Raw genomic sequence first — 26726 nt, 5'->3', positions numbered from 1 at the left:
AGATTTGTCAAGTCAAATGTACACATCACTTAAAGAACTGGTTCTCTGAATCTCCCTAGTGTGTATGTCACTTCTTGTCAATTACAAAAGCATGTAAACTCCTTCTCGACTCTAGCAAAACTACCTAGTCCGTTGCTGAACTATCACTTATTTGAAAAATATCAGCTAGTAAATTTTTTAAATACAGCACAGTTTTTTATTTTTTATTTTTTTTATTTTTTTTATTTTTTTTTTATTTTTTAAAGATTTTATTTATTTATTTGAGAGAGCGAGAATGAGAGAAAGAGAGAGCATATGAGAGGGAGGAGGGTCAGAGGGAGAAGCAGACTACCCCGCTGAGCAGGAAGCCCGATGCGGAACTCGATCCCGGGACTCCAGGATCATGACCTGAGCCGAAGGCAGTCTACAGTACAGTTTTTTAATCAGCTCCTGGCAAAAGGGGCAAATATAAGCAGGGATTTCTTAGTGAATTTTGAAAGCTCTAGAAAATTCAGCTCCACAGACACAGTTGTATCTGTTATAAGATATCCATTCACCTGGCCTTGGTGTAATGAATGTGGGTGATGTAAATTTAGTTCGATTCAAGTAAATTAAACTATCTGCTAAAATACAGTAACCAGGAGTTCCTGGGTGGCTCAGTTGGTTAAGCATTGGACTCTTGGTTTTGGCTCAGGTCATGATCTCAGGGTCATGAAACCCAGTCCCCTGTTGGGCTCTGGCTGGGCGTGGAATCTGCTTAGGATTCTCTCTCTCCCTCTGCCTCTCCCCCGTTAGCAAGTGTGCATGCACTCTCTTAAAAAAAAAAAAAAGAAATCTTAAAAATAAAATAAAATATAATAACCACTCGTAATGCATTTCTTTCAGTGTTTGGACCAAGTTATTTTCCTAAGTTGTCAGACAAAATCTGAATATCTATTATTCAGCCTCAATTATTCCCAAGTCTAGAGTAACCTCAAGTGGCCCTTCCAGCCATTAAAAACACCCAGCTGCAGAATTACTTTCAAATCAGTACTGACTTTTGTATAAAAGGTTTGAAAATACAATGGATGAACAAGCAAATGGCAAAGTTTTGCTCTGAATCCTGAACTGCCTGCCCCGTGGGGGTGCTTCCTGTTTCAAAAGTTCTCCTACCAGAAATCGTGAGTCTTTGCCCAAGGTCACCTGTTGTCTGCTTTGCTATGAAGAAAGCTAGTTACAAATTCTAAGGTTAATATGTAGGACTGAGTAAGACATGAGCTGGTTTTATCTGTCCAACTTGACTTAGGCTGTCGCTATGAACTAAAGTTTGCCTAATGGCCACTGGAGGTAAGAATTTGTTTAAATGAGATAAACGATTTTGAAGAGGAGCTCCAGGCTGTGCAAATGAAAATACTACCTCAGATGAAAACAGTACCTCAGATGGAAAGAGGAAAGTTGCCCTACATGTCCAGGAAAAGTATATTTGGTGGATAATTTTACTTTCTTTTCCTTTTAGTTATGAAAATTCATTTTGAAGACAATAGTTTCTAAACTGTGCCCAGAAGCCCTCATTGGCAACCTCACAGAAGAGGGGCCCTGGAGAGTGAGGACAAGCTCTTCCTTAGCCCCCAAAATAGCTTTCTACCTTTTCTACACAGTGATCTTCTTTTAAAAACTTTTTAAAAAAAGATTTTATTTATTTATTTGAGAGAGAGCGAGAAAGCATGAGCGGGCCGGGCCAGGGAGGGTAGAGGGAGAAGGAGAAGCAGACTCCCTGCCGAGCAGGAAGCCTGACCCAGGGCTTGTTCCCAGAACCCCAGGATCATGACCTGAGCTGAAGGCAGATGCTTCACCAACTGGGCCACCCAGGTGCCCCTACACAGTGATCTTCTGTATAATCTTTCAATGAAGACCATTACACAGAACGTGGAAACCATCTTGCTGAATAACTTCCCTTCCTAGAACACAGGATTTTAATACACGCTAGGTTCTTTAGTTGTGAATCATTTGTTCTCATTATGGGCTGTGTGTAATTAGTGAGCATAATTAGGATGCCCACTCTACAAAGAAGCTATTGCTTTTCTGCAAAGATGAGACTTGAATTCAGACTGAAGTTATTGCTTTTGGCATTGTGCATAATCTGTCTGAAAAGCCTCTTCTTTCTTCTTTAAATTCTGGGAAGGCATTTCTAAACGACTGGATTGCCTCAAAAGAAATTTCAGACAGAAAATATCACCTGGGTTTCCTGTACCAATAAAACTATCAGACAGTTGAAGGTGTGTGTCTTGAATAATCTATTTAATTCCAATGCTGGCAAGTTCATCCAAAGTTTGTTGATAATCTACACGATAAGCTATTTAACTTGCCAGGACCTTCATTTGCTAAAACTCAAGGTCCTTTGCTCTTAATTTTTAAACAGTTTTCACAAACCAACACATTGGAGTGTATTTAGTGCTAGAAATTATATTAATCCCTGGATCCAAATGTGCTCCTTTTTCATTTAAGGACGAGATAATTTAGAGTGGACATTGTCTGGTTCCTGTGCACTGGGTTGGCCAAGTCTTATGGGAATGTTGCTCACAGGGTTGACTCTAAAGTAGAAGGATTCGTAATGGAGTCAACCTTGTAGGAAATGTTTTACCCAATCAATGCACAATGAACTGTATAGATACAGTTTTATATATATAGTTTTGGTAGAGAACCAGAATCACTGTTAAGAGAAGTCAAGGTAGTGGGGCGCCTGGGTGGCTCAGTCGATAAGCATCTGCCTTCGGCTCAGGTCATGATCCCAGGGTCCTGGGATCAAGCCCTGCATCCGTCTCCCTGCTCTGCAGGAAGCCTGCTTCTCCCTCTCCCACTCTCCCTGCTTGTGTTCCCTCTCTCGCCGTGTCTCTGTCAAATAAATAAATACAATCATTTTTTTTTTTTTTTTAAAGGGGAGTCAAGGTAGAAGACAAGAAAATGGTGCCAACGATAAACCTGAAAGACAAAAACAGGAGACCAGCAGATTAGGGAACCTGGCGGGGGAGGTTAGAGGGAGGATAAAGTGTGAGTACTGGGTACAGTTTGGTTGTAATGCAAACTTTATGAAGGAGGAAGCTGCATGGTCTCTTTTAAAATCATGACTCAAAGCTACTACTGATGGTGTGCCTTTGGTTTATATCAGTACCTCTTCTGTGCTCTGGCTTTCACCTCTTCAAAACGTGGAGATGGATGCTTACCCTACAGATAGTGTTGTAAGGAGTCAATGTGTAAAAACCACCACCATGGTGTAGGCACATAAGAGACACTCAATAAACAGCCACAGCTAAGTTTTTGTTTGAAGCCACTTTGTACTAAGGGAGTCACAGATGTAAGGAGACACAAAGCAACATGAAAGCTGAGTCTAGTCCTTAAGAAAGTGGAGTAAGGTTTACCAGTAATAACCGATAACACTGACTTGGTGTTTCCTCTACCCCAAGCATTGTGCTAATGAAGCACCGTGCACTTCATCTCATGGAATCCTCACAACCAGCGGTAAGATTGGTGGCTAACTGACCTCATTTTAATAAAGAAACACAGCCTCAGAGAAGTGAAAATGTCCCAGGGCCCACAGCAAATGGCAGGAGCTGGAATTCAATTCCAAGTATGTGTGATCCTGGAACCTATACTCATTTTATCACAAGATTCTGCCTCTCCGAGGCCTGCATGCCTAAAAACAAGATTTGTCTTGCCTTAGAGATCACAGACATGCTGTTTACTCTGTCTTGAATACTCTGCCTGGTATCGGCTCTTTGCATGTCCAATATTGGCTGAAATGTCATCGCTGCTTGGCCCTACAACCTGCCCAAATTGGGTCTCCATAGCTAGTATTTCGTAACATGCCTTTCTTCCTTTACATTATTTAACAAGTGATAACCAGATCTCTAACTGCATACCATTTAATTCTCTCTCTGTCCCCAACATACTGAAAACCCCGTAGGAGCAGGGACCAGATCTGTTTCCTTGACCATGTTTTGTCCAGCACCCAGCACAGTGGCAGGCCAATAAAAGCAGGTTTCCAGGAGTTGGGAGAATGGTGTCAAATATTCATTGTGTGATTACTGATGGCTAAAGTTAACGGGCACTCACAGAACAGCTAAGTGAATTTCCTGGGGGAGGTCTTATGGATAATAATGGTGTCTGCGGATCATCCATGTAAGACTGCCTTGTGTCTATTATTTCATTTCAAACTCTAAACAAACCCAGCAGGGAGGGACTATTATTATTCCCACTTTACAGATACAGAAAGTGAGGCAAGTGGGATTAAGTAACTGTCTATATTACACAACTTAGTAAGTGACCTCCCTACTCGCAAACAACAGAAGAAACTGTGAAATGCAGAGTCAAGTACCAAGATCAGACTGGGGCTTGTATGAGGAAATCTAGAAATCTATCCTGATACATATCAGTTTCTAGATAGGATGATTCAATATTATAGAGATGCTAATTTTTCTAGTTAATTTCTAATTAAGGTAATTGCATTAAAGTCTGAATGTTACTTTCAAATTTTCTTTTTAACAAAGTGATGCTCTAGTTCAGGAGAAAGGTAAAAAAAGGAAGCAAAAATGAGGACATATTTGCCATACCAGTTATTAAGTGGGTGTTGGAAAGCTAAAATAATTCAAATATTGTGGTAGTGGCTTAAGGATAGACCAAAAGAACAGTCGAGCAAGACAGCTGAAATTTGGTTGGTTAAGTTGAATATACTGGGGGGCAGAGAGTTAGATTTTCACTGTATCCCACACACCCAAATGAATTTCAAGTAGATTAAAGAAGGAAATTTTAAAACATGGAATCATTAAAATAGAAGTAGGAGACAATATTGATTACTATTTTAAAGATTTGACGACACAGGCTTACTAAACCTGAATATATTTTATAAAAAAAATCATTATACTTGACTAAATAAAAATTTACATCTTCCATAAATAAAGCATTGCACTGAGATGCTAGTATTTTTTGGAGGAAAAAAAAAAACAGAACAAGCCTTATGTATGCAAAAACAATATACAAATGGGAGAGATTATTAATTTGCCCTCATGTGAAGACACAATTTTCTTTTAATTAAAATATTAAAGACTACGAATAAGAATGACGAATAACAGACCAGGAAAATGGCTTTACAATATGCTAGATAGAGGGGTAAATCTAAAGACCAATTAATGATTAAGTGCTGAATTACTAACACCCTGTTTCAGGAAACGATTCTGAGGTGGGAATTTCCTGCCGTAAGTATATCGGGACCAAACCCCGTAGTGTGTGAAGACAGAGTACACAGACGGAGGAGGAGTCCACTACCTCCTTCTCCTCCCAGGAGAGCTCGAAGCTGGACCAGCCCTTTAGAGGTGGACCATCTTTAAGGTGGGGAGCCAAGCCTTTACCCCTGCATTGAATAGTCACTGGAAGAAGGCAACACATCTACTAGGGTATGATGGTAAATACAAGGGTTAATAAACCATGTCGACAAGACTAGAGCGGGCAGTTAGGAAGGAGGAGGCTTGGACAACATTACCACTTACCGATGACCTTGGCAAGGGATTCAGCTGAGAGACCTCGGACATCAACATCCTTACCATCTGAGAGAAAAAGTGCCCTGGTCCTGAAAGGGGGATCTGGGGGGCACACCATGGCATCCACTACATATCCCAGTGGGAAAATGGATGAATGCTAGGCATAAGACTAATCTCCCTCAATTAAATTTTAAAAAAAAATGAAAAAAAATAAATGGCACTGTCACCATTACTTAAAGACATGCAAATCAAGGCAGCAAGATCCCTTGTTTTATTTATTTAACCAACTAATTAGCAATTATTTTTAAATAATACACTCAAAGCCATGGAGGATACACTGATCTGGACAGAACCATACTCTTTAAAGTAAGTATAAATTGGAACAATTGGAAAGCAATTTGGATATATACGCTATAAGAGGCATGCTCACACATTATAACCCATTTTAGGAGCAAACCAAAAGAAAAATGTAGGTGAAGCTACGGCATTTTCCTGCTAAAACTCCTCCAATGGTATACCGGTGTATCTAGAATAATGCCCAATCTTCATATCACGATCCACAAGGCCCTCGATGCTCCGGTTCACCAGTCTCCTGTTGTTTTTCAGATTTCCAAGTTCCAGCCCATCTCAGCCTCTTGACCCTGACTTCCCCCTTTGCTTGGAACACTCTGCCTCCAGAGCGTGGCATGGCTGGCTTCTTCTTGTCACTTGGGTCTCAATTCAGACAGTGCCTTCCCAAAGAGGCCAGCCTTGACCACCCTATCTATAAGGTGCTGCTCCCTTCCCCAATCCTGCCTACTGTTTCATTTCTTCACACTGTTTATAGATACACAAACTTGCCTTGATTTGTTTACTTGTTCAATTCCCAAGCTTCCCACTCCAACCTATCCCCGGAGAGCATGAGCTGAGGGAGAACAGGTTTTTGCCGAACTTTCTCACCGCAGTGTCCCCAGCATCCAGCAAGGTGCCCAACACACGGCAACCATTCAATAAATGCCTGGTGAGTGAACAAGGGAGAAATCATCTACAGCGGCAAGAAATAACTATGATTGCCCAGAAGTCACCTCCACAGAAAGTATGACATGGGAATCTTGCTGGACTTACAGAATGCTTGAAAAACATACATGAAAACACGATTATCATTTCAAAGTAGGTAAATTCTTAAGACACCAAAATTTAAAAAGAGAAAAATAATGAATTAATCATAAACATAATTCCCCTGCTCATACTCTCTCTCTCTCTCATAAATAAATAAATCTTGGGGCGCCTGGGTGGCTCAGTTGGTTAAGTGTCTGCCTTCGGCTCAGGTCATGATCCCGGGGTCCTGGGATCGAGGCCCACGTCGGGATCCCTGCTCAGCAGAGAGCCTGCTTTTCCCTCTTCCCCTGCCCCTCCTCCTGCTCGTGCTCTCTCTCTCTCAAAATAAATAAATAAAAATCTTTAAAAAAAAAGATCCAGATTATACTAGAACTCCTTATAAATTAGTAGATACAGAACAATTAAGCAACTTTTCCAAGGAGTTACAACAAAACAACACCATATTTCAGTGGGTGGTGAAAATAATCATAATTGTAATTAATATTTACTGGGAACTTACTATGTGCCAGGCTCTGTTCTATGTACTTTACATGTATAATATCACCTAAGTCTCACAATAATCTTATGAGCTAAGTATTATTACTCCCATTTCATAGTTTAAGGAACTGAGATATAGGAAGGCAAGGAACGGGCAAATGTTGAGAGTAATATTTAAAAAGGGCATTTTAGCTTGCCCTGGTACGCTACAGTTAAAAAAAATAGAAACAGAGTCCTGTATTGCTTCTATAATCAAAAACTCAAACCCTAAGTAGCAAAGTATTGCCCACTACCACCATTATTCCACATTGTTTTGGATGTTGTTGTTTCATGCAACTACAAAAGGAAAGTAAATAATCAGAATAGATATTGGAAAAGAAAAAAAATTCTATTTGCTTACAATATGGCCATATAACTAGAAAACAGCAGAGCAGGAAAAAAAGCCCAACTAGAATTTTTTTTTAAGATTTTATTTATTTGAGAGAAAGGGCATGAGTGAGAGAGACAGAGAGAGGGAGAGGGAGAGAGAACAGCAGACTCCCCACTAAGCAGGTAACCTGACGTGGGACTTGATCCCAGGACCCTGAGATCATGACCTGAGCCAAAGGCAGATGCTTACCATAATGAGCCACCCAGGTGCCCCCCAGCTAGAATTTATATGAGATTTTGATACAGTTGTTTTATACAAAATAAATGCATTTACGTTAACAACTCTTCCTTGTATCATTGAGAGCCATTTATTAATAGAATGGAGAGTTAATCCTATCTACAACACAAGTCTCAGGACTGGTAACTTGAATGGAGAGTTAATCCTATCCAAAACACAAGTCTCAGGACTCTGGTAACTTCTATCTTCCCTTCAACCTTGAGGCCCAGAGGTGGTGACGGCAGCTTGCTCCAGCTAGCCCTGAAGTGCATCGCCGTCCCCTCATCTCACTCACACATGTCCCTTCATTAAACTCGAATTCTCCAGGTGAAGGTGTCATTTGTTTCCTGCCAGGGCCCTGGTTGACGCAGATTTATTTTTGAAACTTGGAGTCATGATTTTAGTGTTTACTGAAAAGAATGATTATCCAAGGACACCTAAGACCTTTGTGAAAAAGAATAGCAAAGAGAGATTTGCCTAACCAGATAATGAAAACTTATCATAAAACTAAAATCCTATGTAAGGAGGGCACGTGATGTGATGAGCACTGGGTGTTATACAAGACTGATAAATTGTTGAATACTACATCTGAAACTAATGATGTGCTTTAAGTTGGCTAATTGAATTTTTTCAAAAAAAACTAAAACACTACAGTACTGCCATAGAAATAAAAAATAGACAACTACAAGAGAATTGAAAGTATAAAACAAAAGGTTCAGGAATATAGGCACAAGTTTTTACATCAGTGAGGAAAAGATGATTTGCTAATTAACTGTGTGGAAATATATCTAATGAGGTAAAAAACTAATGTGGACTCTTATCTTTGACCAAGTAAAACATAAATTCCATATGGATTAAGAATCTAAGTATAAAAAGTAAAATAAGGTATTAGTGAGGGGTGCCTGGGTGGCTCAGTCGTTAAGCATCTGCCTTTGGCTCAGGTCAGGATCCCGGGGTCCTGGATCAAGCCCCGCATTGGGCTCCCTGCTCTGCGGGAAGCCTGCTTCTCCCTCTCCCACTCCCCCTACTTGTGTTCCCTCTCTCACTGTGTCTCTCTCTGTCAAATAAATAAATAAAATCTTTAAAAAAAAATGTTTTTTAAATAAGGTATTAGTGAAATTTGGAATAATATGTGTATGAAATTAGAGTGGGGTATAACTGTCCTAAGGCAAAACAAAAACTTACCAAGACATTAAAAACTTAACATATATAGAAACCAAAATTTGTTAAATGGAAAGAGATATAACATCAGAAAGACAAAGAATGAGAAAAATATTTGCAGCACCTATGACAGATAAAATGCAATAACCACAGTACAGAATGTGTTTCCACAAACTGTTGTAAAAGGATAATAGGAAAAAAAAGTCAACAAAAGTTATCAATAGGGATTAGGGTAATATCCACATAGCTAATAAATATATGAAATGCTGCTCAAGCTTAATGATAATTAGGTCAATGCAAATCAAGGTAAAATGAGACATCATTTTTTGACACAAGGGGCTGGCTAAAATTACAGAAGATTGATAACAGACAGTTCCTAACGGAATGCTGGGGAAATGACACTCTCATTTATTAATGACAGAGTGTAAGTCATTCCATATAATTTGAAAAGTGATACAGAAAACTACTAAAATCTAAAATAGTGAACCAACAGACTCACATTGGGGAATGTATCCGAAAGAAAGAAAATTAGCATGTGAAGGTCTATGAACAAGAATGTCTACTGCGGCATTGTCTGTTTTGGCAAAAACTGGGGAAACTGCTCAATTGACTCATCATTAATAGAACTGAGTAAATTGCAGTTCGTCACTATTATGTAATATTTTACAACCATTTAAATAAAGAGTTAGCTAGAGCTCTACTGACCTACAACAGGATTTCTCAACCTTGGCGCTACTGACATTTTAGGTGAGAGAATTCTTTGTTGAGAAGGGGGGGCAACTGTCCTGTGCTGGGTTAAATAGCATCCTTGACATCTACACACAAAATGCCAGAAGCATCCTGCCTCCAGTTATGTAGACATTACGATCTGTTACTCTGGGGTTGGGGTGGGGTGAACAAGATCTCTCCCTGTTGAAAACCACTTAGAATGGACGTCCTAAAAGATTGTGACATGAAACAAGGAAACTGCAGAGTAATGTCTTTATGATTAAGAATTTTGTAAAACTACCTGGGCAGTTCAGTAGGTAAAGTGTCTGACTCTTGATTTTGGCTCAGGTCATGATCTCAGGATTGTGAGATCGAGCCCCTTGTGTGGGGCTGAGGATCTGCTCTCAGCAGGGTGTCTGCTTGAGGTTCTCTCTCTCCCTCTGCCCCTCCCCCCTGCTCACTCTCTCTGTCTCAAATAAATAAATGAAATCTTTTAAAAAAATACATCTTTAAAAAATTTTTGTAAAAGCAAATGATAATAATGAACATCTCACATATATATTTAAGGTCTCTGTTTGAGCTAAAGAAGGAAAGAAACTAGTACAAGATGCACCGAGATGTTGGCATTCTACCATCTCAGGGGGGTGAAAAAAAAGGGTAAGAAGAAAAATTAGCAACTCCTTCTTTATGTTTATCTGCCTATTCCACCAGTTACAATGTGAAAGTATTATCATTGTGAATACTCACAGTTTAAGAAAGAAAAGTAATTTTGTAATTTAAAAAAAAAGAACCCAGGCCACCCATGTGTTATGCCAACTAAAAGAAACCACTTAAGGTTTCAAGGCTTCAGATTATTACATCCATAAAAATAGATATTAAAATCACTCAAGTAATTGCTAAGAGACTTTTATAAGAATAATACCATTTAATCCTCATGAGAACACTATTACTACATTAGACTCAAGTTTCTCATAAGGTTCAATTGAAAAAACATGGAAAAATACTTTTGGTGAAAACCAACATAGATGCAAAGGATATAATTTCTGTAACAGATTATGTATTTATTACTAAAATGGCTTCCTATTTAGAATCTATGCACCTAACTACCAAAGATGTGAATAACGTGTGTAATATAGACACTAGACAACTTCTATCTTCACTGTTAGACTGCATTCTTAATAGTTACCATTAACATGCATTTCGTACATTCTGTGTGGCAGGCACTGTTCTAAGTAGTTTATATCTATTAACTCACTTAATCCCCATTATGATTATGATCCCCATTTTATAGATAAGCAAACTGAGGCATGGAGAGTTAAGCAAATTGCAAGATCACACACAGCTAGGGAGTGGCAACATTGGGATGGCACCCAAATCCAGGCATCAGGCTACACTGCCTCTCTCTCTGTTAAAAAAACCTTGGCTTTAAACTATGGAAAGAGCCAAGATGTCCATCGACAGATGAATGGATAAAGAAGATGTGGTATATATATGCAATGGAATATTACGCAGCCATAAAAAGGAATGAAATCTGGCCATTTGCAATGACGTGGATGGAACTGGAGGGTGTTATGCTGAGCGAAATAAGTCAATCAGAGAAAGACATGTATCATATGACCGCACTGATATGAGGAATTCTTAATCTCAGGAAACAAACTGAGGGTTGCTGGAGTGGCGGGAAGTGGGAGGGATGGGGGGCTGGGTGACAGACATCAGGGAGGGTATGTGCTATGGTGAGCACTGTGAATTGTGCAAGACTGCTGAATCACAGACCTGTACCTCTGAAACAAATAATACATTATATGTTAAAAAAAAAAAAAAAAGAAGAAGATAGCAGGAAGGGAAGAATGAAGGGGGGAAAATCGGAGGGGGAGATGAACCATGAGAGACTATGGACTCCGAGAAACAAACTGAGGGTTTTAGAGGGGAGGGGGGGTAGAGGGATGGGTTAGCCTGGTGATGGGTATTAAAGAGGACACGTATTGAATGGAGCACTGGGTGTTATACGCAAACAATGAATCATGGAACACTACATAAAAAACTAATGATGTAATGTATGGGGATTAACATAACATAAAAAAAAAATTGGCTTGTAAGCTTATACTTCACACATGGTTCTCCATCCTTTACTCTGTCCCTCTACCTGGACTCACACGCATCACTGGGGTCCTCTTCTGTGTCCTCTTAGGCTACAGAAAACTGAGTGGAGATGCCACTGTCTTATTTCCAAGTCAATCCCAGATGTTGTTGCTCTCGTCCACAGAGCTGCTTTCCCATCTCTGCAATGCTTTTCAATTAACATTCTCCCACCTTTTAAATGCCTACCATTTTTCTCTCTATAAAAGGAAGCCCGCCCGTGACTGTTTCCGTCTTCCTGTTTTCATTTCTTTCTTTCCTGTTACCATTTTGCTTCTAAATTATGATGATGATACCTATTAAAACTTCAAACACAAAGCCATGCAAAACACTGTTCCAGTCTCTCAAAAAATAATAGTAACAAAGCCTGTACTTTACAAACCTCTCATTAGACCAAGAGGGCTCTGGCTGCATTTTAGATTGTTAGATCTCTCCAGAAAGTCCCAAGTTGTGTTATCAGGTTAGCTAAGACAACTCCAAAGATGGTTTTAAGATGTGTTTATCAGTCAAGGTTCTACAGAGAAACAGAACCAGGACAGATTGATATATAGATGATATAGGTACAGACCTAGAGAAGATAGTGTATATGAGGGATTCATTTTAAGGAATTGGCTTATCAGCTTGTGGGGCTGCCATGTCTGAAATCTGAAGCCAGTCACCAGGCTCAGGTAACTGATGATGCAGTTCCTGAGGTAGAATTTTTCTCCAGGAAGCTTCAGTTTTTGCTTTTAAGGCCTTCAACTTCTTGAATGAGGTCCAGACACATTAAGGAGGACACTCTACTTTCTTTAAAGCCATGTGATTAAAGCACATCTACTAGGGTATGATGGTAAATACAAGGGTTAATAAACCATGTTGGCAAGACTAGAGCAGGCAGTTAGGAAGGGGGAGGCTTGGACAACACACTACCACTTACCGATGACAACTGAGTCTACGGCTTGTTTTTAACATTACAATGGATCTATGACATAGACGAAATGACCATCATTCTACAACCAACTGAAAAATAATGAGAACTAGTGAGATGTTGGGTATGTTAGGCAGAAATAAAATATACTGATATCAATACCTTTCCTATATAACAGCAGTAAGAAATTAGTACAATGGAAAAACAAGTTAATTTGCAATAGAAACAAAAGTTGTAAAATATTTAGAAACAAAATTATCAACAATACTTTTGCAGCTTTGGAAAAACATTAATGAATTTGCTCAACTCTGAAAAATTAGATTGGTTCGGCTATTTGCCGATTTCTATGCCACTGCTGCATTTTTTGTTCATTATAGCTTTATAATGCAGTTTATTATATGATACATTAAATATCCCTCTCATTTCTCTTCTCATATTTTGTATTCTTAAACATCCTCAGCCATTTAGTCTTACCAATGAACTTTAATATCACTTTGACAAATTTCCAGAGACATAATGGAATGATAAACTGAAACTGCTGTAATAATGTAGATGTATTTGAGAAAAGGTAACATTAGTATAACATTGAGTTTTGCTATCCAGAACCACTTGTATATACCTTTTAAGTATTAGGGCTGTGGCATAGAGGGGATGGGAGAAGATTATGAACTTCTTCAGTTTATATCTTTATAATCTTTCACAAGTTAGACTAAAAATACGATGTTTGTTATTAAATAACTTGGGCCTCTCAGTGATTAAAACAAGAACCTTTCCAATCTCATTTTCTATTCTGTACAGAGGAGAAAATAAAATGAGTTCTTAGTACTAATTCCAATAATATTGACAATTATTAACATTTACTGATCACTTACTTATTTCTCAGGCAGTATGTTGACTGAATTTACATGGATTATCTCATTATTTATAAAAATTTATACCATAAACTCCATTTTCACCTCTATCTTACGGTTTCAGGATTCAATAAAGCAACACATGGAAAACACTTTTAAAAGTGAAAATCAACATGGAAATATAAGAAAATATTCAAACATTTGATTCCATCTCTAGTGAAACACATTTGTAGATATTTGCTTTCCTCCTTAGACTCTATATTGTTACCTGTACTTTGAATACACTTTCCTTCTAGCTGACTTGAACCTCTACTGGATTTTTTTAAAGATTTTATTTTTTATTTTATTTATTTATTTAGAGAGAGTGAGCAGGGGAGGGGCAGAAGGAGAGGGAATCTCAAGCAAACTCTGCTAAGAGCCCAGAGCCTGACTTGGGGCTCAATCTTGTGACCCTGAGATCATGACCTGAGCCAAAACCAAGAGTGAGACACTCAACCGACTGAGGCACCCAGGCAACCCAAAGCTCTACAGTCAAATTGTTATTTTATATGAAAAGGCAGCAAATCCATCCAAAAAGTTTACCTGAGAGTGTGGACCTACTGCATAGTTCCAAGAGATAAAGATGGAGAAGGTGGAGGGAGCAAAGGTATTAACTGACATGCTCTGTGCAGCAACATGTAGCCCTGACCAACCATGGGGATGTGTAATGTTGCCGTGCAAGTGATCGAAGGTATTATGATTGGGTGTCTGGGTGGCTCAGATGGTTAAGCATCTGCCTTCGGCTCAGGTCATGACCCCGGGGTCCTGGGATTGAGCCCCATATAGGGCTCCCTGCTCAGCGGAGAGCCTGCTTCTCCCTCTCCCTCTGCCTGTCGCTCCCCCTGCTTGGGCTCTCTCTCACTCTCTCTGACAAATAAATAAATAAAACCTTTATTTAAAATAAAAGGAAAAAGTCCCTTCACAGCTGAAGAAAATTTTTATTTTTTTTTATTTTTTTTTTTAAAGATTTTATTTATTTATTTGAGAGAGAGAGAATGAGAGTGAGTGAGTACATGAGAGGGGGGAGGGTCAGAGGGAGAAGCAGACTCCCCGCTGAGCAGGGAGCCCGATGCGGGACTCGATCCAGGGACTCCAGGATCATGACCTGAGCCGAAGGCAGTCGCTTAACCAACTGAGCCACCCAGGCGCCCTGAAGAAAATTTTTAAATGAAAATAACTAAGAAACAAATTAGCAAGGATTGGTCAGGATTCCCTTAAAAAAGAACTTCCAAACTATTCTGAATATAGAAACCAGGTATATATACTTATGATTCTAGGAGATCCAATATTGTAAATCTAATTATATTAAATGTTTCAAAGTGATTTTACTTTTTTAAATAAAAAAAATGACATTAGTTTCATTTGAATAACAACCAAAAATGATAAAATAATTAAAGGAAGCCCTTCAAAACTTGGAGGATTTTGTCTTCAAATTTTCTTCTAAAGCTATAATACATAAAGCAATCATGGCCCCAAGAATTGATAAGAGAACAGTGTAACAGAATCAACAGTCGAAATGCTGTGGGGAAATATTATAGTTGCACGGAATAATGTTAAAACCTCATTTAATGTATACATGCAAATGCTTCCCACATAGCTGATGAATTGAATTTTAAAATCTAAAACCTTAACCTATAAAAGAAGGCCTACTATGTATTGTGAGCAAAGAAGAGTATGATGCAGAATACTTTGGAGAATACATCAAATAGAATTACATTTTAATACTAAATACCATATATTATATATTGAAAGGATGAAACTGCTATGAGTTTTAATTTAAAAGATAAGCTTCAGGAACAGCAAGAAAATAAAACTACAGGCTAATATCTCTGAAGAACATAGATGCAAAAAATCCTCAAAATATTAGCAAACTCAATTCATCAACACATCAAAAAGATTATACACCATAGCTAAGTAGGATTTATACACGGGATGCAAGATTGGTATAACATATGCAAATCAATTAATGTGATAAACCATACAACAGAATGAAAGCTAAATATCACAGGATCATCTCAAAATATTCAGAAAAAGCCTTTGACAAAGTCTAACATCTGCTCATAATAAGAGCTATAAACAAAATAAGCATAAAAGGAAATGTCCTCAGCATGATAAGGCCATTTATGAAGCCCACAGCTAACATCATAATCAATGGGGAAAAACTGAATCATTTCCCTCTAAAACCCAATATGAGACATAGATGCCCACTCTTGCCACTTATATTCAACATAGTACTGGAGGTACTAGCAAGACAAATGAGACAATAGGAAGAAATAAAAGTCATCCATACTGGAAAGAAAGATGTAAAATTTTTTGTTTGCAGATGACATGATTCTATAGGTAGAAAACCCTAAAGTCTACACAAACACACAAACACACACACACACACAGAGTTAGAATACACAGATTCAGTAAAGTTGCAAGATGCAAATCAACATACAAGTATCAGTTGCATTTCTTTACATCAACAAAGATCTATCAGAAAAAGAAATCAAGGGGCGCCTGGGTGGCTCAGTCATTAAGCGTCTGCCTTAGGCTCAGGTCATGATCCCAGGGTCCTGGGATCAAGCCCTGCATCGGGCTCCCTGTTCTGCGGGAAGCCTGCTTCTCCCTCTCCACTCCCCCTGCTTGTGTTCCCTCTCTCGCTGTGTCTCTCTCTGTCAAAAAAATAAATAAAATCTTAAAAAAAAAAAAAAAAAAGAAAAAGAAATCAAGAAAGCAATCCCATTTACAATAGCATCAAAAAGAAGAAAATACTTAGGAATAATTTTAACCAAAGAAGTGAAAAATCTGTACACTGAGAACTGTAAGGCACTGATGAAAAAAATTGAAGACACAAATAAACAGAAAGATATACCATGTTCACGGATTGAAGAATATTGTTAAAATGACCATACAACTTCAATGCAATCCCTATCAAAATTCCAATGGCATTTTTCCAAAGAAATAGGAAAAAAATCCTACAATTGGTATGAAACCACAAAGGACCCCAAATAGCCAAAGCAGTCTTGAACAAGAGTAAAGCTTGAGGCATCACACTTACTGATTTCAAATTATATTATATATATAATCTATAGTAATCAAAGCAGAATAGTGCAGGCAGATAAAAAGACAAAGACCAATGGAACAAAATAGAAAGCCCAGTATTCAACCGAAGCCTACAAGGGCACCAAGAACACACAATGAAGCTCAGTCTCTTTAATTATTGGTGAAGGGAAAACTGAATATCCACTAAGAATGAAACTGGACACTTACCTTACACTATACACAAAAATCAACTCAAAATTGATTGGGTAAGACCATAAAACTAGAAAAAAATAGGAAAAAAGCTTTTTGACATTTTCCTTGGCCATGATTTTTAAGGCATGACACTAAAAGCTCAGGCAACAAAAGCAAAAATAAGTAAGTGGGGGGTGCCTGGGTGGCTCAGTCGTTAAGCGTCTGCCTTCGGCTCAGGTCATGATCCCAGGGTCCTGGGATCGAGTCCCACATCGGGCTCCCTGCTCTGCGGGAAGCCTGCTTCTCCCTCTCCCACTCCCCCTGCTTGTGTTCCTGCTCTCGCTGTGTCTCTCTCTGTCAAAAAAATAAATAAAATCTTTAAAAAAAAAAAAAAAAAAGTAAGTGGGACTATACTAAAAAACATCTGTAAAACAAACGAAACAATCAACAAAATATAAGGGCAACCTACAGACAGGGAGAAAATATTTACAAACCATGTATCTAAAGGGTTAATATCCAAAAATATAAGGAACTCATATAACTCAATAGCAAAAACCCAAATAATCCAATTTAAAAAAATGGGCAAAGGACCCAAACAGACATTGTCCCAAAGAGCCAACAAGTACATGAAAAAATATTCAAAATCACCAACCTTTAGGGAAATGCAAATCAAAACCATAATGAGATATCACCTCACAGCCTGTGAGGGTAACCATTGTGAAAAATATCAAAGATGGGTGTTGGCAAGGATGTAGAGAAAAGGGGAAACATCTGTACAATGTTGGATGGAATATAAATTGGTACAGGCATTATGGAAAACAGTATGGAGTTGCCTCAAATAACTGAAAATAGAATTACCATAAGATCCAATAATTCCACTTTGGGGTATATATCCAAAGGAAATGAAATCAATACCTTGAAGAGATATCTACACTCCCATGTTCACTGCAGCATTATTTACAATAGCAAAGATACGGAAACAACTTAAATGTCCAGAGATGGATGAATGGGTAAAGAAATTATGGTATACATAGACAATGGAAAAAAAATTCACCTTGAAACAGGAGATCCTATTATGTGCAACAGTATGAGTGAACCTGGAGGACATTGTGCTAAGTGAAATAAGCCAGACACATTAAGAAAAAATCTTGTCTCATTTACGTATGAAATCTAAAAACGTCATATACATGGAAGCAGAGAGTAGAATGGTAGTTAGCAGGGGTGGGGAAGTGAAGAAAACGGGGAAATGTTGGTCAAAAAATACAAAGTTGTGTTTATACAGGATAAGTAAGTCTAGAGACTTTAGGCACAACATGATGACTATAGTTAATAGTACTATATTGAATACCGGAAATTTGCTAAGAGAAATTTCAGGTGCTCTTACCACAAAACAATAAAAAGATAACTATGTGAAGACATGGATATGTTATCAGCTTGACTGTAGTAATTATTTCACTATGTATATGTATATCAGGTCATCATGTTGTATGCCTTAAATATATACAATTTTATTTCAAAAGTAAAATAAAGAAAAGCTTTTGGAGAAGAGCAGAGGAGAATATTTGTCATGGTACAAAGTATTATTTTAATCAAACTACGAAAATTTAAACCACAGACATACCTCAAAAACTGAACAAGTTTTCAAGAACCATAATTATCAACATGAATTAATCAAAATACTGCGTAAAATGTACAAGTTATTCAGTCACATCCCATATTGTACTACTATGATATTAACTAAGGATTAAATATTAAAGAATAAACCATGAAGTTTTTGATATTGATAGGTGTATTTATCTGCACTGGCAAAGGACAGTGAAATGTAACTATTTGTATTGGGCAAAAGACAGTAGAAATGTAAATAGAATGATTCCATCTTTAAACAAATGAAAACCACCATCTCCATCATATGTGTTCACGTATCTATACATGTTTCACTGTGTACAGAAAATGGTGCATCAGGCATTTGTTAAAAATTAAAATAAGAACAAAACCAAAGAGGGAGACAAACTATAGGAGACTCTTAATCATAGGAAACAAACTGAGGGTTGCTGGAGGGGAAGGGGATGGAAGGATGGGGTACCTGGGTGATGGATATTGGGGAGGGTATGTGTTGTAATGAGCACTGGGTGTTATATAAGACTAATGAATCGCAGACCTATACCCGAGACAAATAATACATTATATGTTAAATAATTGAATTTAAAAAAAAATAAAGGACATACTCCCATGGGGAAAAAATTAAAATAAGAATAAAGAATGAAGGGAAAATATAAACTTTCAAAATTCACCTTAGTATAATTTCCCAATCTAGCATGACAAAATACTGCTTTGATATTTTGAAATATTAATGAAGACAATGAAATTAAAACTTTATTTTTTTAAAAGATTTTATTTATTTGACAGAGAGAGAGAGCGAGAGAGGGAACACAAGCAGGGGGAGAGCTGGAGAAGCAGGCTTCCTGCTGAGTAGGGAGCCCGATGTGGGGCTCAATCCCAGAACCCTGGGATCATGACCTGAGCCGAAGGCAGACACTTAACAACTGAGCCACCCAGGTGCCCTGAAATTAAAACTTTAATTTGAGCTGCTTACATTGTGTTTTTCTTGAAGAAATCCCTGAATATTCTCAATTCTGAAGTACCCACACATATTGTAAAGTGATCAGGCATGAAATGAGCAATATAAATAATAATAAACATATACTGAGTATTTAGTAACTTATCAGGCATTTTGATAATTTCCTGTGATTTATTTCATTGGGCTTCACTATATTCCTACCAAACAGATATCTATTCCTTCTCTCTCAAAAGATTTCCCTTGAGGATCAAATAAAGCAATGTAATAAAACAATTTTTTGGAAAGTTTAGTTTAAGGCTCAAAAAAGACATCATATTAATATGATTTTATGTCCAAGAAATCATGATCATAGAGAAGGTACTAGCATCCTATTTCAATTATAGAAGCCTACATCCAGAATTTTGATTCTATGAGTAATTCTGCCCAATAGATAAGTTTAGCTTTCTCATCCTCCAATCAAAAAAAAAAAAAAAAAAATCACTATTTTTATATCCAAAGGTCAGTACTGAATTTGAGTTTCATGCATCTCTGGTGGAGCTTATCCCTTTATATTTTCTACTGGAGGGCCCAAATCCCACACTACAGGCAAATGCACTATGTCTAAAAGATGGGGTGACCAGGCAAGGCCAGGTAGGGACAGAGACCACAAAGGGCATTGTTCCATCGGATTTGTTCTAGTTGGCAGTACATGCTACTAATCAATTAGAATGGTGAAGCATTTTTAACTTTTGTTTTAATGGTACATCAAACACAGTTAAGATTATATACACAAAAGTACATGTATTAAGTATTAATATAGTTAAAGAGGGGTAGTCAGAAAAAGTATGCAAAAGTCAGGTTTCCCGCTATAACAGTAATAATCAATTGGAAGACAATCTATTGAGAGCAAGGATAAGCATGACATATCTAAAAACAAATGATATGGAGTTATTATAGTGGTATATGAAGTACTCTCCAAAACTTTTCTAAATGTTACCAAAGGACTGAATATTGAAACCACAAATAACCTATCCTGAGTGATTACGTAGAGGTCAGGCAGTGACTACTTTTATGAGCATCATCCCATTCAACCCACCAAAAAGCCCTGGCTATTTTAGGATGTTCTTATATCTGCCTCCAGATTTGTTGTGGGGATCAAATGAGCCAATTATGTATCCAAATTATCTTGGCAAATCAAGGTATCAGAGCAATATAGGCATTTATATGGAATAATTCAACCTCATGTTAAAGGATACACATTTACTCATAATGTTAACTTCCTATTTGAAAATTAATAGCCAATGTTATGATGTAGGAGCTTTAAGTAAATTCCTTTTTAGCCAAGATTAAGCTCCAACTTGTAAATTGTCGGATTTTTACACCAGTTTGTTTAGTGATTTTGACTTTCATGTTGCTTCCAGGGCAAACTGCTGAGGAACTGGTCACAAAATCACTGCAGACCTGTTTTCTTTAAAGACCAGGTGGGAAAATTGATTTTCGAATCCTGTTTCCACCACTACGAAGGTCAAGGTAGCAGCTTACTACTCCAAGTGTGGTTCAGGGATTAGCATCATAGGCATTCCCTGAGAACTTGTTCAAACTGAGTCTTGGGCTCATCAGAAGATAGACTTAATTAGAACCTGCATTTTTACCAACATACCCAGGCAATTCACATTCACATTAAAGTTTGAAAATCACTGATGTAGACGATCTAAAGATAGACTCTTCTCTTATAAACTTGGAAATATGGGGAAAATAGAACAAGAATCTTTTTTTTTAAAAGATTTTATTTATTGGGGCACCTGGGTAGCTCAGTCACTGGGCGTCTGCCTTCGGCTCGGGTCATGATCCCAGGGTCCTGGGATCGAGTCCCTCATCGGGCTCCCAGCTCCGCGGGAAGCCTGCTTTCCCTCTCCCACTCCTCCTGCTTGTGTTCCCTCTCACGCTGTGTCTCTCTCTGTCAAATAAATAAATAAAATCTTTAAAAATAAATAAATAAAGATTTTATTTATTTTAGAGAGCACAAGAAAGGGTAGGGGAAGGGTGGGGGGTAGAGAGAGAGAGAGAAAATCTCAGGCAGACTCGTCACTGAGCACAAACCCCAACACAGGGCTCTATCTCATGAACCTGAGATCATGACCTGAGCCAAAATCATGACCTGAGCCTAAATCAAGAGTCAGATGCTCAGCCACACAGGTACCCCAACAAAAACTCCTTTTGAATGTGGAGCTGAGTTCATAATAAAGTAGGGGTCCAAATCCATGAAGAGGAAATAACCAGAAGGATAAATGAAGATGAAGACGTGAAAGGTGGGGAGGCCCAGCCACACTCAGTAAACTTAAAGCCTTAGGTTTTCACAACAGTGAGCAGGAGAGGGGTACAGCTGTAAACCTTGGCAAGGTAGGAAATTAGAATGTAACTCTCATAATAAAGGCAGCTAATGAGCATAAAGATTCATTCCTAATAGCACTCTTAGAAACTAGAAGTAGAAGAAAACTCACTGAATAAAACTCACTGCAAAAAAACCCTACAGCAAACATATTTTGATGGTGAGACATTCATTCATAGTATTAATAACAAGAAAATTATGAAGCAGTATTCCACATCATTATTAATCAGAGAAATGCAAATCAAGACCACAAGGGGTACCTTCTACCTCCATCTCAGTGGCAAAACTTTAAAGGACCGACGACACCTAGTGTTGGGCTGGAAGTCAATTCCCAGCATCTCCTACACTGCTGCTGGGAGTGTGACTTAGTGGAGGTAATTTGGGAAATGATTTAGCATTACCACCTAAAGTTGAACATTTACTTAACCCGGAGCCCACCGATTTCCCTCCAAGGGAAGGTCCAAGAGAAACTTTTATTCATTAGAACAGGCAACGTGTATCAGGCTGTTCACAGCAGCACTTCTCACAATAGCAAAAACCAAGTTCATCACCGGGAGCCTCAATGAAATAACTGGTAAATAGACCCAGCAGATTGTTCCATAGTCGTCAACTGGAATAAACCACAGCAGCACACAAAAATGAGGATAAAACTTCTAACAAAGTGAAAAAACTGAAGCGCCAAATAATATTACACACAGCAAGAGACAAGGAGGTGAGGGAGTGCTGAATAGAAATCAGGGTGCTGATTACCTCTATTGGAGGGGGGCCGTGGAGTTAGATGCAGGTTAGTATCAATGCTGTCGCTCTGATTTTCAGCGATAGACTTGTGTTTCTTACATCATTACAAATAAGTAAATAAAAGCAGGACAGACATGGACGAATATTGAGAGCATGTCATAGAGGAAGAATTATGACAAATTTAATTCTTTGCATCCAAGGTGCACTTAACACTATTACTTTTTACTTAAAATAATAAAGATTATTAACATTTTACAAATTCTTATTTAAAGGTCAGTCAGTGTTAACTGCTGTTATGGGGGTTAGCTCATTTAATCCTCACTATAAATGTCTCACATGCATGACATTAATTCTCGCACACAAAATGGTAACTATGTGAGGGAATGGACATGTCAATTTGCCAGACAGTGGTATTCACCTCACAATGTGTATGCCACAATGGACTCCTTAAATACACACTATTTTATTTGCCAAACATATCTCAGTAAAGCTGGAAGAAATGAAAAAAGAATGGTCCAATGAAGAAATGTGAGAATATAGAATATATTCTTCAGAAAATGGACCAAAAGCATAAAATTTAAAATATCGATGCAGTCCTTACATTATAGAAATAAGTAGAAAGCAGAAAAAAAGAAACAAAAATGCAGCAGAAAGACAAAATGCAAACTGCTAGTACATATTAAGAAAATTTCGGAATCTACAATTAAAATACAAAACTTTATTATACAGTATAAAGGGTTTAAATAATAGACACATAGGTATGCTCTCAAATATGAAGTTGATATTTTAGAGATACTACATTTTCTCAATCTCATTTGTATTTTTGAGGTAATCAGATGAAAATACCCACAGGTACAGGGTGCCTGGGTGGCTCAGTCGTTAAACGTCTGCCTTTGGCTCGGGTCATGATCCCAGGGTCCTGGGATCGAGCCCGCATCAGGCTCCCTGCTCCGCGGGAAGCCTGCTTCCCTCTCCCACTCCCCTTGCTTGTATTCCCTCTCTGTCAAATAAATAAATAAAAATCTTTAAAAAATAAAAAAATGAAATAAAAAACCCACGGGTAGTTTTTGGTAACTTGACAAACAGTTGTGAAAACTCCACCTGTAAAAAACGATTAGTGAGAGGGGTGCCGGGGTGGCTCAGTGGGTTAAGCATCCGACTCTTGATTTCAGCTCAGGTCATGATCTCAGGGCCGTCGGATGGAGCCCTGTGTCGGGCTCACACTCTGTGCGGAGTCTGCCACCCCAGCCTCATACACACGCACAAGTGCTCTCTCCAAAAGAAATAAATAAGATCTTTAAATAGAAATACATATATTTTAGTGAGAATTAACTACTTAAGCAAAATCCTGAAGGTCAGCGTATGATTTTCCTAGGGCTACGACAACAAAGTACCACAAGCTTGCCTGGCTTTAAACAACAGAAATTTATTCTTGCATGGTTCTGGATGCCACAAACTCCAAGCCAAGATGTCGGAAGGGCCAAGCTCCCTCTGAAGACTCTCTAGGAAAGGATCACTCCTTGTCTCTACCCAATTCTGGTGGCCCAGAAACTCCTTGTCTTCTGCCTCGATCTCCCCTCTGTGTCTGTGTCAAACATTTCCCTTCTTGTAAGGACACCCATCAGATTGGATAAAGGGCCCACCTTACTCCAGTATGACCTCATCTTAGCTAATTATATCTACAATGACCGAATTTCCAAATAAGGCCACATTCTGAGATACTGGGGTAAAACGGATTCAACATCTTTTTTAAGATTTTACTTATTTGGCAGAGAGAGCGAGCAAGCAGAGCACGAGAGAACAAGCAGGGGGAGCTGCAGAGGGAGAGGGAGAAGCAGGCTCCCCACTAAGGAGGGAGCCCGATGTGGGACTCGATCCCAGGACCCGGGTATCATGACCTGAGCCGAAGGCAGAAGCTTCACTGACCGAGCCACCCAGGCATCCCCTCAACATCTTTTTTAAGGACAAATTTAATTCATAACAGCCGGTGAGGGCAGCAGCCAGTGAGGGTAACGAAAAGGCAGTATCAAGTTATAAAAATTCAAACAATGTGGTATAGGCTTAAAAAACTAAAAGAATTGAGGAAATAAAATGACCTTCTTAAAATTCTGTTATGTACATAGGCGCTTTTTGGGAAAATAGTTATTTTTAAGGGAAATTTTATCACTTAATGAATCCCATTTGGGTTTGACATGGATTTTAAAACCTAAAACAATAAAGTATATGATGACCTAGAGGGATGCCTATGAAAATATATCCAAGGAAAAAAACAATTTCCAGGGAAATGTGTAGGATAGTATTACTACAGGCTTTATAAGATGATTCTGTTCTTGTAAAATGAATAAAAAACAAGGAAACATAGAGTGTCTATGTGTGTATGTTATTGTCTGTTTTTGTGCACAGAGGGAGACGGAGCACAAGTTTAATATAGATAATGGAAAAGGTATGGAATGAATTAATTTTTGGTATGTTATTAAATTTGTCAATTTATATCCATAAGTTGTTTCCTTAGGTAAACTAACAAAGGACAACTTTTAATATTAACAATATTGACAAAGAACATTCATACTTTTAAAAATGAATGAAAACACCATCACTCTCTTGGCTTCGTGTGCTTAAACAAATCATTTATCCTCTCTGAGCACACACTTCCCATCTAGAATGAAGAATGAAATAACTGCTTTTGATAACAATGATAACTGTAATATTAAGAATGATTTACAGAATCATTAACATTCACTGGAGGTCTGCTCCCAGGTCAGGAAGTGTGGAAATGCCTTTGTATATACACTCTCTTTTAACAGACCTATGAGTCAGATACCACATTTAATTCTATGCCATAGGATTGATGTTCATTTTTTTTTTAAAGATTTATTTATTTGAGAGAGAGAGAGAGGGAGGGAGAGTGAGAACAAGTGTGGAGAGGGGCAAAGGGAGAGGGAGAATCTCCATCAGGCTCCCCACTGAGCACTGAGCCCAAAGCAGGGCTCAATCTCACGACCCTGAAATCATGACCTGAACCAAAATCAAGAGTCGGATGCTTAACCAAATGAGCCACCCAGCTGCCCCTTGATGTTCAGTTTTAATCATGGTTCAGCATACGGAAAATACTTCTGTAAGTTTAAAAGCTACTCAGGAGCATAAAAGATGATGTTATCTTGACAACTGATCCCATGCATATAACATCTAAAAATTAACATGTAACTGTCTTATTCAGTATCTCCATGCCCACTCATCAGTATTGTGAGTACTTTGTGCCATCTTTCTCACTAACTAAGTTTACTTCTATTGTTAAAGACTAGTCCTTATTTTTTTTCACCCAGCAATTTAATGAGCACCTACCATGTGCCACGAGTTACTGCTGGCATATTATTATCTGTAAATAAAATAAAAAATAATACCTCTCTATTGGACTTTTGGCTCTATGTTGTGTAAGGGGAGGATACAATAAGGAAAGAAGAAAATCAAATGAATAAACAATAAAATTAGATTAGAACATATTAAGTATGCCCAAAAGAATAAAGAGTCAATTAGAATAAAGAGAATAAGATTGGTGTGAGGATGGTGGGCAGGTTGTTCTTCAAAGGCACCATCAGAATGGGTATATTTGAGGAACAACTTGAAGAGTTGATGAAGAGAATGATGAAATTCTCAACACAAAACTGATTCCTAAAACTTTGCTCTGTATACTAGCTACTTAGGAAAATATCAAGTCGGACTGTATTTGAAAAAATACACTAATGAGGGGCGCCTGGGTGGCTCAGTCGTTAAGCATCTGCCTTCGGCTCAGGTCATGATCCCGGGGTCCTAGGATCGAGCCCTACATCGGGCTCCCTGCTCAGTGTGAAGCCTGCTTCTCCCTCTCTCACTCCCCCTGCTTGTGTTCCCTCTCTGTCTCTCTCTGTCAAATAAATAAAATCTTTAAAAAAAAAATACATTAATGAATGGGTTAGAAAGCTATATTCTAAAAGATGATGTGTATATATCTATTTTAATTTTTTTATTTTCAAAAAAAGTATTTTTAAAGTTTTTTTATTTATTTGAGGAGAGAGAAAGAGATCATAGGTGGGGGGTGGGGCAGAGGGAGAGGGAGAAGCAGACTCCCCGCTGAGCAGGGAAGCAGACCTGGGGTTCGATTCCAGGACCCTGAGATCATGACTTGAGCCGAAGGCAGATGCTTAACTGATTGAACCACCCAGGCACCCCCCCAAAAGTTTTTAAATAAGCTGTGCGCCCAGCGTGGGGCTTGAACTCATGACTCTGAGATCCAGAGTCATATGCTCTACTGACTAGGCCGGCAGAGCACCCCTG

This window comes from Halichoerus grypus, chromosome X (assembly GCF_964656455.1).
Source record: "Halichoerus grypus chromosome X, mHalGry1.hap1.1, whole genome shotgun sequence".
NCBI classification, from domain to species: domain Eukaryota; kingdom Metazoa; phylum Chordata; class Mammalia; order Carnivora; family Phocidae; genus Halichoerus; species Halichoerus grypus.
This window is presented reverse-complemented; position numbering follows the sequence as displayed.